The 13,498-nt window shown below is 41.5% G+C and overlaps 1 pseudogene; it reads left to right on the top strand.

Annotated features, from left to right (window-relative positions):
• Positions 1–7,080: 7,080 nt before the first annotated feature.
• LOC139733403 (putative nuclease HARBI1 pseudogene) lies at positions 7,081–13,355 on the top strand (annotated as a pseudogene).
• The last annotated feature ends 143 nt before the right edge of the window (positions 13,356–13,498 follow it).

The following is a 13,498-nucleotide window of genomic DNA, read 5'->3' on the forward strand; positions in this document are numbered from 1 at the left end:
AGGATGTTTGAAAGTTGCTATACATAACATATTTGTATTCCTTGACCTAAAAAACATAGGATTAGACACCGGAATTTACTTTCTGTGGGTTACATATCCCCAGATATAGGCATAAATAGGTTGTACGGCGGCCATCTTGAATTTATGCAAATTAGACACTGATCCACCACTCGAATTTTAGGGAACTTTTAATATGTTATTTTGATAGCTCTTCCGGGTCAAATGCAAGTGGAATCGTTTCTGTTGCAATTAGTTGTGGGTCATTTCATATTTTGACTGGACTATTACCCGGTACAGGCGCGGTGGAGCACCCCAATTTGCATCTCATTATCGCCCCGTTCTATTTGAATTTCCAACGGGCATCCACGGCTGCCCGAAACTCAGTGCATGAAAAAGTCAAATCTTTACCTTCTCCTTGTGCCGCTATGCGTGCCGCTAGTAAACTCAAACTTCCCACACTATCTAAGTTTTTAAAAATCTTCCTTTTGATGAAAAAATTATGAAATTTGCTGCACTAGAACTTGAGATATTAAAGCTTTTTGAAAATCACCTCTCGCAACTGAACATGCTCTCTGTTTTTTTTTTTCGACTGGACCATGGCCGGGCTCCAATGTGTCCGAAATTGGCAACATAAGTTCATCAGGCCTCAATCCATGTATGGTGAAAGTTTTCGCTTGATTCCACCTGTACTTTTTGAGAAATCAACTTGTTTCTACAGGGTTTGGAATAGAAAATTGTAGTCAGCGAAACATTTGAAAATGACGTCATTTCTTTTCCCGTAACATGGGGATGCGTGCGTGGATACGTGAGATTCAGGATTTCGTGCGTTGTTGTTGGTTTGCATGTGACGCTGTGCGGCCGCAGTTAATTTTCCCAGCTGGGATTCTCGTGCTGTGTGATTTGGTAAGTAGGAAGTTTGATGAAATTTCATTCGTGATAATCATATTTGAATGTTGTATTTCTTAAAAACATCTTAATGTTTCGTTTAAATGAGTAAAATAATCATAACAATGTAACGGTCTGACATGATGTGGTTTTGATCGGACTCTGCGGCGCGTCTCTGTCGAGGCCGAGCTCGAGGTTCGGCCCGGCCAGGCCGGCCCGGGCGGTGGACCTTAGCAGTTGGTAGAAAGCTGAGCGGAGCCTGTGATTGTGTTTGTGAATGTGTTGTGTGTGAGGCCCGGGTGTGAAGCTTGTGATTTTGCGCGTTGTTTTTGCGATTTTGGTAGCACATGCGATTAACTTCTTCATAAAAATCATAAGCAGGAATGTGTTTGTTATGAAATTTTCGATTCCTAGTTATGAATTCAGCAATGACCATGGCCAGCAAAGCTGAATGAATAACACCGTATTTAAGTAACACTAACATTTAAACTCTAAATTATAATAAAATTCAAGTAGAAATCAAAGCACTCAATCATGCAGATCATCCCTCTGTTAACTTGTGAACTAGAATCTAATATTACTTCTCTCGGAATTAAAGCTACGGTCACAGATATCCCTGCAAATGCCGTACAAAGATTTTTGTCCATTTGGGGCTGTACAAATCGGTCCTTTTTACAGTGTTCGTAAGGACTTCTGTGACCGTAGCTTCAGTGGGATGCATACTTCTGTTTATGCGTTTCTGTACGATTGATGTGCACCGAGTTGGAAGAGGCAATCATGGAGGAAAGTGATGCTGCTATTGGAATGTGTGAGAAGGATGCAGGGCTGCCAACATTGGAAACTACTTGAGAGTGAGACTCCCATAGGCCAATGCTATAATTTCGGAGTCAAAATGAGTGAGATCAATAGAAATGCATGCAAATGAAATAAAGTTTTAGAGTGAGAAAGGATCAAAATGAGTGAGTCTCACTCTCAATGAGTGAGAGTTGGCAGCCCTGAGGATGATACATGATTTTGTAAATGTGGACAACATCTGAGAGGAAATATGGAAGGATTTGTTGGAAGAAGGTGCATACACATAATTGTAGCAAAAATTACTAGTACTTAATGCATAAAAACACTTTAAAACAATGTACATAGGAAAAAAGACAGTACCACACACATGATAGTGATAAACACACACACACACACAAAATTAATGCCTACCTGCATGTACATCAATAAAGAACATGGCCGCTGAAAATAATTCAGATTTACATAAACTGGCCCCCCATCTGCTTTCGTCCAACTATGCCATCCACCCAGTAGAAGGTAATCAAAAAAAAATAATTTAAATAATAATCATATAAATATAAAAAAAATGATAAAGATTGGATTTTCTGTGTCATCGAATATTTATGAACAAATAGTTTTTCCTCCTCCCCCCTCCCACTTCCCTACGCCAAATTTTCTTCTTCCTCACACATGCCATAATGTGACACAGGAGTAGATTTTTTGCATAATTAGATCTATATTGTCTCAGAACACAGTTCTCAGTTTTTAGATTAACATGTCAGCTCAGTTCAGTCTGCATACTTCTACTTTCTCGTGTTTTTGTTTCTGTTAAAATATCTCCTTCGTAGAAGGTAAGAAATTACATTTATTCAATCAAATAAAAGTGCAGTGGCCGAGTGTCGCACGGCGGTGACTGCTGAGCTGCTGCCGCGCACGCTACATGCAGCAATGCGTTGTGTGTGCTGTGACATGCAACGCTACAGTGACGCGATTATATATACATGGGACCGACCTGTACGCTTAGCGTTCGTGTCATTTTTGACATCACCTTCTGGTTTTTTCCGACACAACCATGGCCGGGAATATTACGGTATGACATTTAAAATGCAAGCAGATAAATAAATGTCGGTGTACTTTGTCCGAATGGCGCTTTTGTTCCGCAATCACACTTCGTGAATCTTAGGATGATTTTCGAGGCATATTTTTGGTAATTTTGCTCGCCAGGTTTTCGCTAAAATTTCACATTTTATCATTGTCAAATCCTTTGATATGTTATATGTGAATATTCGGACATGTTTTCAAATTCAAACTAACTCAATTTTAATCCAAAAATAGGTTTCCTTAAATTGTTACTGGCAGCAACTTCAGGAGAATGGCATAGCGATTAAATGCGAGCGAGCGAAGAGAACGAACTTGAAATTGTTGACATTTTACAGTCCAAAAACTGTCGTTTGTAGCTATATTTTTTCGCTTTCGAAATAAAGGAAGGGGGCGCACCGGACGCAACTGGCGGCAATCACTGCACTGGCAGCAACATCAGGAGAATGGCATAACAATTAAATGCGAGCGAGCGGAGCGAGCGAGATTGAAAATTTTGACATTCTACAGTCCCAAAACTGCCGTTTGTAGCTTTATTTTTCGCTTTGGAAATTAAGGGGGGAGGGGCGCACCGGGCGCAACTGCTGACTTGTTACTGGCAGTAACATCAGGAGAATTGCATAAAGATTAATGCGAGTGAGCTTGAAAATTTTGACATTTTACAGTCCCAAAACTGCCGTTTGTAGCTATATCTTTTTTTTTGCTTTCGAAATTAGGGGGGAGGGGCACCGGGCGTAACTGCTGGCAATTACTGGCAGCAATATCAGGAGAATGGCATAACAATTAAATGCGAGCGAACGAACTTTAAAATTTTGACATTTTACAGTCCAAAAACTGCCGTTTGTAGCTATATTTTTTCGCTTTAGACATAAAGGGGCTGGAAGCACCATGCGCAACTGCTGGCAATAACTGGCAGCAACTTCAGGAAAAAGGCATTACGACTAAGAGCGAGCGGAGCGAGCGAGCTTGAAAAATTTGACATTTTACAGTCCAAGAACTGACGTTTGTAGCTATACTTTTTCGCTTTGGAAATTAAGGGGAGAGGGACGCCCGGTGCGTCCCCCCTCCCCCCCCCCCCCCCCCTGCATGGATCCGCCACTGGAAGTCAAGGATGTCGGTTTATGTTCATGATTGGGGGAGGTATGGCCAGCGAGATTGCGTCGAAGTCACCAAGCGGGGGAAGGATGTCCAAAATCTGCACTTTAGAGCATCCCCTAATTGTGCGTGTTTGTTTGTGTGTATTATATACATGGAAAAGTTAGGAAATAGCCCTGGTCAAGTCTTTTTATTGGCAATGCGAGACATTTTCATATAGACTAGTATGTAAAGCAACACTGCAAAATCAATGATCTAGCCTTGATATAACGAAGCGTAAGGTACAAAGGTGTACATTCTACACCACATTGCGCAACATTGTAGCTACTCTTTTTGCCGTTCGTATGACGCTGCGCACATCCTGCTTATATTCAGAATGCCAACCAGGAATCACGCTGAATCACTATCTTTTGTCGGCTCCGGGCTTTTTGAACAATGTTTCACACTATATACTTCTTGAATTATGGTTAAAAGAAATCATTAAAAAAAATAGTTCTTGATAACCCTTTCATGTCGATTTCAAAAGCAGTTTACTAACCCTTGAATTACCATTTCGGTAAGTTTTTTTTTTTAACCAGCGGATTGCCCCCCCCCCCCCCTCCGTAGTTACGACACTGTTTTGGGATGAAATAATTGGACAGATTTCCAACAAAAAAAGCAAGAATTTCTTTTCATCGCGGGAATTATGATTATGTGGGTTGGACCAAACGGTGCGCGTGCCTTCCAATATTCTTATGGGGGCAACATTTTTTTTTTTTTTTAATTTCAAAAGCAAGAAAATCTTCTCATTCACTAATTGTCAATTATTGATTATGGGGGGGGGGGGCAAAATTATAATATGCTTGCTCCTCCAATATTTTTATGGGGGCGAGGAAATCTTCTCGTCTCTGGAATTATGGAGTGGGGGGTGGGCAAAATTATATACTTAATTGCCCCTCCATTTTTTTCTCTCTTTTTTTCTCTTCAATGAGGCTAAGGCTCGCACTTGGGCTGGCAATATGGATTGGTCAGAAGTAATGTACCGGTACATATAGACCCTAGGTAGCTCACGTACTTGCAAACGTGTACGTGCTCCATACCGTACGGATGTACAGTATACAGTCAATAAATAGTAAACTCTGTATAGAATACTAGTAGATATGTATAAAATCAGTGCTGCCAGAGCCAGGGGTGCGAATTGTTTTTGCCCACGATTTTGTTGTCCCTGGTGCATAATTAAGAAAAAAAAAAGAAAGAAAAAATTAATTATTTAGCGTCCGGCTTTGACGTCGCTCGCAGACTGATTTTTTTTTTTTTTTTTTTTTTTTTTAGGGGCTGAAGGGGGGTGCGTTCGCACCCAACGCACCCCCCCTGGTGACGCCCATGACGTCTGTGAAGGAGTAGAGGTGCAGCGCTGTCGCGAACGACAGCGGCTGCGTGTAGTTAGGGTTAGGGCATATACTTGGGTGACCCGCACCTCGTCATAGTTAATGTTTGCCCATAATTGAATCACATTTCGCCGCTCAAATTCTTTGAAATCCAACTCACATACAGGAAAAATGCTGAAAATTCCAATGGAATCACAAGTTCACTGATCGATATTGAAAATTTGCAGCTATCGTCGTCAAAGGCGAACGATGCGAAAAAGTTGCGCGCTAAGGAAGAGGCCCGCAACTCGTCACCCGCTCTCCCATAGACTTAGCACGTAAAACACGTGTGCGGGTGACCGTGATGTTCCCATAGACATACACGTAAAAGATGCGTGCGGGTGACATATAGGCCCTAACACGTATTCCTATAGCCCTATTCAAATTTCAGATTTTCGCGAAAAACTGTTCGGTTGTCACCACAATTTGCTTGGTTGTGGTAGTCCTGCCAAGTTTCAAGCGTACAGAACACAGTCCCGGGCATACATTTTTGTTCAGTGCGCTCAAAACGATTTTAAGCGGGGTGACGGTATTCGGGCCCCTCACGAGGTGTGGGCACCTGGCTCGTGAAATAGGCCCCACCACTGCGTGTCCGTACTACTACAGTATACTACGACTGCTCGCCTATTTATACTCGTGAATTCAGCCCCACCGTGTGGTGTTCATCGGCAGGTACCCGTAAGCACGGCGATGGGGCTTCCTTCCACAGTATAATACTCGTGAATGCGGCCCCACCAAACGGGGTTTACGCGAGATTGATACAGCGGTGGGGCCGATTTCCACAGCATTATATTCGTCTTCAACTTTTTTATTCTCGGAAGGACTCTCGACTAATTTAACGGCCAATTGAACCATTTTTATACAACCCTACCTAACCCTAACCCTAACCCTAACCCTAGGATCTACCCTTGCTTGCTAACGCACGGGTGCACGCGCACTGCGGTGGGGCCTACTTCACGATTTTGCCAGGGTTAGGATTAAGATTAGGGTTAGGTTTAGGGATAAGGTCCCCAATAGATTTTTAGGGTCCCCAATCTGCGCCGTCTAAAAAAAAAAACACGCCCCCCGCCAAAGCAAAAGAAACCCTCCTATGACGCCACCCATCAAACAATCTACAGTAGATCTAGAACTACCTGTAGGCCTATGCCAATAAGACTAGTAGGCCTAGGCCTACCGGTATATACAATTTTAGTGTAAGAAACAAATGACACAAACAATGAATGATTTGTTTTAACGTTACAATATACACTCTAAAAAGGTAACGTTACTCCTAACACTAACTAAAAAATAACAAAATCTGACCTTAGATTCCTTCGTTAGACGAATGCTGTTGGGATATCTCAGCACATTCGTCAAGATAGCTTTTTGCCTCAAGGCAAGTCCGACCAGTTTCTCTTTGACTTTGGTCTCTGTGTCAGCCGTAACATTATAGAAGCACGGAAGTACCTTCTCCTCACTGCTGACAGTGACACTGCTACTGGCACCAGCAGCCACACTGTCACTGCAGGCCGGCGTCTTCTCAATCACCATACCCACCAAAAAGGACTCAGTGCAACCACCTCTCCTTCTTTCAGTGAACCTCTCCACAATCATGACCTGCATTGTTTCAACACCCATGATGTCGATTGAGCAATGAGCAACAAGGCAAGGCGTATACTTTAATTTTTTACTGTTAAGCTCCTGAACGTGATTAACGAAACAATGTGTGGATCAGGGCCGGTATTCAAATCCATACTTAAGTCAAATACTTATACTTAAATCAAGTATTTTACTTAAGAAAAGTAATTTGTTTAAAAATGCGATTCAGTTCCCGCTAAGTATTATACTTGGCTAAGACAGATTTTGTCGCAATTTTATTACTTAAGTATTTTACTTAAAGTAATAAAATTGCAGAGTGACGTCATTCATGTTAAGTATTATACTTAAGATAAGAAATGCTCGTAGGTTACTTAAGATAAGAAATGCTGGTAGGTTGTTTGCCACTTGGCAATTGGATTTGAGCTGGGGAAGACGTGGCCATGGCAGCTCTTCTCCATCTCCATGAGAACTACCAATTGGGAAGGGAGAGAATACACAGACGACTTCATCCGTTGCAAATCTACAATGACGTTGAATTAATCAAGCGCTACAGATTCAACGGGGAGGGTATCCACTACATTACTAATCTTATCCGACACGACATCACACCGAAAGGAAATAACAACCATCCTATTGACCCAATAGACAAAGTTTGCATAGCCCTTCATGTTTTAGCCACTGGATGTTTCCAGAGAACAGACGGAGACACGCTTGGAATCTCTCAGGCGTCTGTATCACGGATTGTCCAGACAGTCTGCACGGCACTTACCGACAGGTTACCACACTTTGTTCGCCTTCCTCAAGGACATGAGCAAGTGGAGAACATGATGAAGTTTTATCAGATAGCAAGGTTTCCTGGCGTGATCGGGTTGATCGACGGAACTCATGTCAAGATACAAGCACCAACTGAGGATGAGCACCAATTTGTTAATCGCAAACGTTTTCACAGCATCAACGTTCAGGTAGTGCTAGACGCAGATGCAAAGATCATCAATCTGAATGCACAATGGCCAGGAAGTGTTCATGATTCGAGGTAATAAAAATCATCTATCTTTCAAATTTAATTAATCATTGTGATTCGATTTTGTTTAAAACATGTGTCACTGTGGTATATGGGACATTCTCACATAAAGTGTTAGTTCAATTTCAGTCAGAGTGAAACCCCGAAATCAGCAACAAAATAATGAGTCAAAACTTGTCTTCATATACGTGCACAAACAATAATAGATGCCGGGTATTCAACAAAAAAAAAAAAAAAAAAAAAAGGACAGTAGATTCTCAACGCATTAAGGGCATGAACAATGTAACATTGGCACGTAATTGTGAACACAGTGCTCTATGAAACCATAAAACAGATACGTAACCGAAATTTATAACTGATTAACTCCATAATATTTGTAGTTTGAACCAGATGTTACACAAGAGTAAGGCATTCCATACTTGCACTTTTCGCTGTATTGATTGATGAGTTAAGTCTAAATAGTTATAATTTCTTAGTGGAAAAGTAAGCAAAGAAAATGGGATTCCATCGGGAGTCGAACCCGAGACCTCCGGATTGCTAGACCGGTGCTCTACCGACTGAGCTATAGAAAGCCTATAGTAGTTATAATTTCCAAACATTTTATTATATCCACGCCAAACGAAGTTTGAAGCGGGTATACATATATATATATATATATATATATATATATATATATATATATAATGTATGTATTATGTATATTATTATATATATATGTATATGTATATATATATATATATATATATATATATATATATACATAATATATGAAGCGGTGTGATGGCAGGCGGTGGTTGGTCCGTTGCAAAATCTTGCGTCGCGAAGTCCTACAGTTTTGAATCAATGTAAATGAAAGTTTAGAGGAAGTTATGATATTGAGGAATATATGTGTAAGATAGGATTTTTGTGTTCGTCTGTAAATGCGTTGCCATGGTAACCACTTGCATTTATTCCACAATATTCAAGCAATTAAGAACAAAATTAGTATCTCGGAAGATGATAGCACAGGCGAAGTAAAGCTTTACTGAAGACATTTTGCTTTAACTCGCTATAGCAGGTTTGATTGGCTTTGTTTTTCTTTGTTTTTCCAGAAAATAGAAGTAACAATGCCGTTATTCGCTTAATTTTCATGTTTTGAAACTAATTTCCCCTAAAAAGTGGGGGTATATTTGTTCTGGCCATCCCCCTCCCCCTCCATCATAAGTAGGGGGGGGGGGTGCATACCCCCATTCCCCAAATCAGCCACTGGTTGGGGAAACATATTTTCAGTTTTTGAAAGCTTAAGCTGATTATGGCCATAGTTTATATCCATACAAAAAAAAAACACACACACACACATTTTCTGATTTATTGATTTAGCAGACGTAATCAACTTTTTTTTCTTCTTGAGAGGAGTGTAAAATTAATTGATAAGTCGAAAATTATTCATTTTAGGGTGCTTCGCGAGAGTGGACTACAGGAGGTACTGCAGGACAGTGAAGGACACCTCCTAGGAGACAGTGGCTATCCTCTCAAGTGCTGGCTTCTTACTCCAATCGCTCGTCCATCGGATGATGCAGAAGAAAGGTATAAATTCCATAAAACCACACTCATGAAGAATAATTGCATTAATTTGAGGTTTCATAAAAAGTTAGGTATCTTGAGAAGCTTGTAAAATCGAAGTTTAGTCAAAATTGGACTCATTGCATGGGCGTCACCAGGGGGGGTGCGTTGGGTGCGAACGCACCCCCCTCCAGAACCTTAAAAAAAAAAAAAAAAAAAAAAAAAATCAGTCTGCGAGCGACTTCAACGCCGGACGCTAAATAATTATTCTTTTCTATTGTTTTTTTTTGCACCAGGGACACACACACACACACACACACACACACACACCAAAAAAAAAAAAAAAATCGCACCCCTGGTTCTGGCAGCACTGATTTTATACATATCTATTAGTATTCTACAGTGTTTACTATTTATCGACCGTATTGTACATCCGTACCATACGGAGCACTTATACACGTTTGCATGTATACGTGTGCTACTTACAAGTACGTGAATGTAGGGTCTATGTACGTTACTTCTGACCAATCCATATTGCCAGCCCAAGAGCGAGCCTTAGCCTCATAAAAAAAAAATGAAGGGGCAAGCATATTTTAGTTTTGTCCCCCCCCCCCCCATATTAATAATTCCCGAAATTAGAAGATTTTCTTGCTTTTGAAAGAAAACAAAAATGTTGCCCCCATAAAAACATTGGAAGGCAAGCGCACCATTTGCCCCACCCCACATAATCATAATTTCCCGCGATGAAAAGATTTTCTTGCTTTTTTGTTAGAATTCAAGAAATCTGTCCAATTATTTCACCCAAAAGCAGTGGCGTAACTACGGAGGGGGGGGGGGGGGGGGTGCGCCCCCTCCCAATCCGCTGGTTTAAAAAAAAAAAAAAATTACCGAAATAGTAGTTCAAGTGTTAGTAGACTGCTTTTGAATGAAAGGGTGATCCAGAAATAAGATATTTTTCTATGATTTCTTTTAACCATAACTAAATAGGTATATAGTGTGAAACATTGTTCAAAAAGCCTGGCCCCGACAAAAGATTGTGATTCCTGGTTGGCATTCTGCATATAAGCAGGATGTGCGCAGTGTACTCAGTACATCCGAACGAAGAGTCGCTACAATGTTGCGCAATGTGATGTAGAATGTACACCTTTGTACCTTAAACTTCGTTATATCAAAGCTAGATCGTTGATTTTGCAGTGTTGCTTTACATACTAGTCTATATAAAAATGTCTTGCATTGCCAATAAAAAGACTTGACCTGGGCTAATTCCTAACTTTTCCATGTATATAATACACACACACAAACAAACACGCACAATTAGTTTAGGGATACTCTAAAGTGCAGATTTTGGACATCCTTTCCCCGCTTGGTCACTTCGACGTCACCTCGCTGGTCATACCTCCCCCAGTCATGAACATAAACCCACACCCTTGACTACCAGTGGCGGATCCAGGGGAGGGGTGCACCGGGCGTCCCCCCCCCCTTAATTTCCAAAGCAAAAAAAAAAAAGGAAAATAGCTGCAAACGGCAGTTTTTGGACAGTAAAATGTCAAAATTTTCAAGCTCGCTCGCTCCTCTCCCTCGCATTTAGTCGTAATGCCATTCTCCTGAAGTTGCTGCCAGCAATTGCCGGCAGTTGCGCCTGGTGCGCCCCCCTTAATTTCCAAAGTGAAAAAATATAGCTACAAACGGCACTATGGGGACTGTAAAATGTAAAATTTTCAAGCTCGCTCTCTTCGCTCGCTCGCATTAATTGTTATGCAATTCACCTGATGTTGCTGCCAGTAATTGCCAGCAGTTCCACCCAGTGCCCCTCTCCCTTTAATTTCCAAAGCGAAAAAATATGGCTAAGAACGGCAGTTTTGGGACTGTAAAAAGAAAACTTTTCAAGCTCGCTCGCTCGCTCGCATTTAATTGTTATGCAATTCTCCTGATGTTGATGCCAGTAATTACCGGCAGTTGCGCCCGTTGCGCCCCCACCCCTCCTTTATTTCCAAAGCGAAAAAATATGGCTCCAAATGGCAGTTTTGGGACTGTAAAATGTCAAAATTTTCAAGCTCGCTCTCTTCGCTCGCTCGCATTTAATTGCTATGCCATTCACCTGATGTTGCTGCCAGTAATTGCCGGCAGTTGCGCCCGGTGCGCCTCCCCCCCCCCCCCCCCCTTAATTTCCAAAGCAAAAAAAAAAAAAATATGGCTACAAATGGCAGTTTTGGGACTGTAAAATGTCAAAATTTTCAAGCTCGCTCGCATTTAATTGTTATGCAATTCTCCTGACGTTGCTGCCAGTAATTACCGGCAGTTGCGCCCGTTGCGCCCCCCACCCCTCCTTTATTTCCAAAGCGAAAAAATATGTCTCCAAATGGCACTTTTGGGACTGTAAAATGTCAAAATTTTCAAGCTCGCTCTCTTCGCTCGCTCGCATTTAATTGCTATGCCATTCACCTGATGTTGCTGCCAGTACTTGCCAGCAGTTCCGCCCGGTGCACCCCCCCCCCCCCCCCTCAATTTCCAAAGCAAATAAATATGGCTACAAACGGCAGTTTTTGGACTGTAAAATGTCAAAATTTCCAAGCTCGCTCTCTTTGCTCGCTCGCATTTAATTATTATGCCATTCACCTGATGTTGCTGCCAGTAACTGCCAGCAGTTGCGCCCGGTGCGCCCCCTCCCTTAATTTACAAAGCAAAAAAATATGGCTACAAACGGCAGTTTTTGGACTGTAAAATGTCAAAATTTTCAAGCTCGCTTGCTCCCCTCGCTCGCATGTAGTCGTTATGCCATTCTCCTGATACCGCTGCCAGTAATTTGTCGTTTCACACAGTCATTCCATAGTCCATTTATAGGGGGTGCAACCTCCTCCGGCACTTCCACACCCTCCCCCCACCCTTGCTCGCTCCCTCGCATACTACCCCCCCCCCCCCCCCCCCCAAGATGAAATCCTAGCTACGCCGGTGCCCTTTCCCCGCTTGGTTTCCCTCAAAAAACAGTAAAAGTCTAGGGATTGAGAGCTTCCTATATTCACAAATAATGTCTGTCCAAAAAATCACGTAAACATTTAGTGTCAAAACGCACCCCCCTTGAAAAAAAGCTGGTGACGCCCCTGCATTGGAGCAAAGTTATCCCAGTTTTTAAAGCGTTACGGACGGACGGACGTTTAACAAATGGCACGCAAAATTAGAGTGGACAGGGACGTGAGCAACTACCCACAAGTGCAATTTAAGAATGACTATCCCCATTATGTTTAAATGCATTTTTATGCCTGTCCAAGTGGTAATCCGACATAATATGCTCCGGCGACAGTTGCTCCGGCGAAATCTCTCATCCGAGAGAATTAGGGTTATGATTATGAAAGGGTTTTTGGTTGAAGATAGGGACTGGGCTAGGGTTAGGTTCAGGGTTAGCATTGTGATTCCCGTGGGAGCTATTATTGCATATGCCAGAGCATAAGTCGGGCATTCTTACAAGTGTGCAAATACATAATATGAGAATGGATTGTGTGTTTGTGTCATTATTGCCTTACACATTACTGTACTTGATTCGAAATACACGTGATTGCACGAGTGTGTGTGTGTGTGTGTGTGTGTGTGTGTGAGTGTGTGTGTGCGTGTGTGCGTGTGTGGGTGTGTTGGTGATGCTGATAGCTTTGTTACTGGTGTAGTAAGTTGTAAAGATGCACGAAGAAATTTTCTCATCTTCGAAATCTTCAATTAGAAAAAAAAATACCATTGTGAAGCAGTAAAATTTACCTTGGATATATATTTCAACAAAATGAACACTAGTCTTGGTCCTGTTTGTTGAACCAAGAATATGAGGCATAACCACATATGAGGTATTATGTGAATGCTTTCCTCCATTGTTACCACAGATACAACTTGGCACATAAGCGAACACGCTGTCTCGTGGAGAGAGGAATTGGTCAACTGAAGAGAAGGTTTCATTGCCTTCATGGTGAATTAAGGTAAAAAATAGAACTAAAAGATCTATTCAAATATTCTGCACAAATAGTGGATGACAGCACACTATCAATATATCTAAGCTTTAAAAATATCATATTAATAAATAACTGGCATATTGTATTGACATTATATAAAAAGAAATTTT

Source organism: Diadema antillarum, unplaced genomic scaffold (genome assembly GCF_040938485.1).
Source record: "Diadema antillarum isolate AM-2024a unplaced genomic scaffold, OU_Dant_1.0 seq00000474_RagTag, whole genome shotgun sequence".
Lineage (NCBI taxonomy): Eukaryota > Metazoa > Echinodermata > Echinoidea > Diadematoida > Diadematidae > Diadema > Diadema antillarum.